The following is a 4066-nucleotide window of genomic DNA, read 5'->3' as shown; positions in this document are numbered from 1 at the left end:
GGCCGCGTGGCCTAATGGATAAGGCGTCTGATTCCGGATCAGAAGATTGAGGGTTCGAGTCCCTTCGTGGTCGATGTTTTCTTCCGCTGCCGGCGGGTAAGGCGTGTATGGTTCCCTCCGGTCCGCTGAGCAGCCTTTTCCTTCTCATTTAACAAGCGCACGCGAGCGGTCCGCTGTGCGACACTCGCTTCACCAACGTACAAGACGCAAGTAGCAGCTGTGTCCTCAAGGGGCTTCCTTTCTAGTAGGCAGATGACATCAAGTAGACAGAAACACAATGACCAAAATTTGTTACAAGTCCTAGGAAGGGGATAAGCGACAGGCTGAGATCAGGAACAGGATGGGGGGCGGAGTCTTCAGGGAGAGTAATCCTGGCAGGAGAAACTGCTAACTCGTGGACAACCTGGAGACACCTGCTCTTCCCTAAGCTCAGGTCACTGAACTTTTTTTTTTTTTGGGGGGGGAAGGGTTCACTAAAAAAATCAATGAAAAGGGGGTAAGGGTGGGTTGAATTTCTAGGCACAAGATCCCTGACTAGGATTCCCTATGACTGGGGCTTTGCACATGGTTTGAAATCAGTGTTCTCCAGATTTCCTTTAGCTACCATAAATACAGCATTACCTCCCAAACAGCGATCTCAGAGAGAAGCCTAAATAAAGACAGAAGGCACCGAAGGCTTTTGTCCTAAACTGAACTGTCCTCCGGAGCAACTTCTGTTAGTTGAGTCGTGATGGGTTCAGTTTTTAGCAAGAGTGCAAATGCCATAAATGGATCTGAACAGCAGGGAGGTTCCTCAAAAAATTAAAAATAGTACCACTAAAGAAATGATCCAGCAATTCCACTTCTGGGTATATATCCAGAGGAATTGAAAGCAGCAGCACACCCATGTTCATAGCAGCATTATTCACAATAGTCTAGAGGTGAAAGAAACCCAAATATCCTTGGAAGGATAAATGGATAAACAAAATCTGTATATTCATACAATGGAATATTACTTTGTTTTAAAAAGGAAGGAAACCCTGTCACATGCTACAACATGGATAAAGCTTGAGCTTGTTAAGTGAAATAAGCCAGTCACAAAAAGACAAATACTGTATGATTCCACTTACACAGAGTTTCTAAGACAGTCCAAATCATAAAAACAAAGTAGAATGGTGGTTACCATTCTGTGGGGGAAAGGAAAATGTGAAATCGTTGAATGGGTATAAAGTTTCAATTTTGCAAGATAAAAAGAGTTCTGCTGATCTCTTCCACCATATAAATATACTAACACTACTTACCGCACTTAAAAATGGTTAAGATGGAAAATTTTATAAGTTTTTAAATCACAACTAATAACACACATATTCATGTTTTTTTAAAAAATCATTTGATCATAAACATGTGGGTTTGTTTCTGAACTCTCAATTCTTTTCATTAGTTCTTAAATTTTAATTCCAGTATATTTAAAATACAGTGTTGGGGGCGCCTGGGTGGCACAGCGGTTAAGCGTCTGCCTTAGGCTCAGGGCGTGATCCCGGCGTTATGGGATCGAGCCCCACATCAGGCTCCTCCGCTATGAGCCTGCTTCTTCCTCTCCCACTCCCCCTGCTTGTGTTCCCTCTCTCGCTGGCTGTCTCTATCTCTGTCAGATCCGCTGCCGTGGACCTTAAAGAGGCGGGTCCTAGAGCGGCCGGCGGGAGGAACCAAGGTCGCTCTGGAGGGCTTTCTAGGACGCGGGCGGTCTCGCGCTCTCAGTGGTGCCCCAGTCTCTGTTGGCTGCCCCCAGACTGCTTCCAGGCCGTCCAGCTGTGAACACTGTGCCCGTCCCTCCAGAGTTAGGTTTGCTTCTCCCACCAGCACTACCCACAGCACCTGCAGACCCCTTTCTTTATCCTGGGAACAGGTGCACGTTGCACCATTACCTCACTGGATCCTGGAATAAGGCATGAGGTTCAATGGTCTGAGAGTCAAAGAATTTTAAACTGGGAGGTGGCCTTTTGCCACAGGCTTCATGATTTTACTGAGCTGCAGTGTTTTCCTCCCAGTCCTGTGACAGCAGAATTCTGCAGTTTGACACCTTTGAAAAGCCATCACTTGATTGTCTAACTCAGAGTCCACAACCTCTTTAGACTCACTTGGGCTCTAAAACCTGAACAAATGCTAATTGCTTCCCCTAACTTTAAGTAGAGGAAGCAATGGATGAAACTCCCAGAAAAGGCTTTTGTAGAATTCTGAAACTTGTAAGAGGGGGAAAAGAATTTTCCCTCTACCCTTCTAAGTTCTTGGTTGGGGTCCCGGTAACAAAAGCATTGAACGAGAGAAAAACACAAGTTTACTAACGTGTATATCTCATCTACACGTGGGAGAGACCCAGGGAAAAATGAGTGACTGTCAGAGGTGGCTTAGAATTCAGGCTTGAACACCATCTTCTGCTAAAGACGAAACAAAGAGGGTGCAGGGGAGGTCAGTTATGGGAGCTGACCAAGAAAAGTATAAACAGCAGTAAGGTCTGTTAGTACCTTCTTGTTTCTTGTAATTTGGGGTCATCCTTCTCTTCCTCATACAGGGGAGACACCCTTACAAAAGGGTAACTTGTACTCTGTTTTCAGAGCTTCTGCTGTGTCTGCTGTTTCTCAAAATAATCCTTATGCCAAAAAAGCATATTTTGCTGCCCTTCAAACTCATGCCTTATTATGATCCCTTTTCTTATTATAATCTCTTGATTTGTGACCATATTTTGAAAGGAGGGAATAACGATCTTATACCCTTTCCCTTCATAACATGTAAGGACATCTTCCAACTTCTTGAGCTGTCCAGATCAAGCTCCTCTAGCAGGTTTCTCCAGGTCAAGACTACATATATACTTTACTTCTAGTTTCACTCTTTAACTCTTTCAATTGATACAGGCTATAGACATGGATGACCTCACCCAGCTCCAGCATGGAGACTGAGCTCCTCAGTATTACAAAGTCAAGATTACAAAATCAAGAGTTACAGGGGTACTTGGCTGGTTCAGTGAGCAGGGCACATGACTCTTGATCTTGGGGTTGTCAGTTTGAGCCCCATGTTGGGTGTAGAGATCACTTAAAAATAAAATCTGAAAAAAAAAAGGATATTGGTTGGCTGGAGAATTATTGCAAACTGGAGGGTGCTTGCCACGATATGATGAGATAAATGCCTATTTCCCACTTTTTAATAAATTCAGCTCTAAAACCCAATTCCATATGAGCGTACTAGTGAAATAAGGAAGATGTTTCAGTTTTGAAGGTTGTGATCACATCCACCTCCACTGTGACTTTTGTCAGGAAAAATTTTCAGAGTTTGAAATGGATGACACAAGTTTCCAAGGTACGTTGAGTAGGACAACTGTCTTAGTGCAGCTGCTGTAGCAAAATGCCACAAACCAGGTGGCTTAACTAACAAAAGTTTATATCTTAAGATTCCAGAAGGTGTAAAATCCCAGGTCAGGGTAGTCCATGAGGTTGGGTTCTCACGAGGGCCCTTTTCTGTGTCTGAAAGGTTGTCTTCTTGCTGTGTTCTCACATGGTGGAAGAGCACGGTGAGGAACCAGGGTCTCTCGGGATTCCTTACAATGCCCCTAATCCCATTTAGGAGGGTTCTAACCTCATGACATCTTAATTGTAGTTACCTTCCACAGATCCCATCTCCTAATACCATGACATTAGGGGGTAGGGTTTCAACATATGAATTTTGGAGGGACACATTCAGTCTGTAACAGTGAATTTCATTGATCTTGAGCTATCTCACAACTCTCCGAGTTGTAGGAAACTGATAACAGTGCAAATGATTTTCATCCACAAAGATGCAAAAGCAATTATGTTCAGTGGAATGCAAATGATCATTGCCCTGGAAATTGACAGTTAAAAAAAAAAAATCTATTTGTAAATTTACTTTAGCATTCCGGATTGTCTATAAATATGTAGTACTTTGAATTTTCTTTTTTTTAAATTTATTTTTAATTTTATTTTTTTACATTTTTTCCTTTAAATTCAATTAGTTAACATAGAAGGTATTATTGGTTTCAGAGATACAGGCCCATGATTCATCATGAATTTTCTTTTGA

The 4066-nt window shown here is 42.6% G+C and overlaps 1 non-coding gene across 1 annotated transcript; it reads left to right on the top strand.

Annotated features, from left to right (window-relative positions):
* On the top strand, positions 1-73 carry TRNAR-CCG. The gene has a single exon. It is a non-coding gene; the product is annotated as a tRNA-Arg (tRNA).
* Positions 74-4066: the final 3993 nt, after the last annotated feature.

The sequence above is a fragment of the Ailuropoda melanoleuca genome, chromosome 5 (genome assembly GCF_002007445.2).
Source record: "Ailuropoda melanoleuca isolate Jingjing chromosome 5, ASM200744v2, whole genome shotgun sequence".
Lineage (NCBI taxonomy): Eukaryota > Metazoa > Chordata > Mammalia > Carnivora > Ursidae > Ailuropoda > Ailuropoda melanoleuca.
The sequence above is the reverse complement of the archived record's forward strand: the minus strand, read 5'-3'. Positions and strand labels throughout refer to the sequence as shown.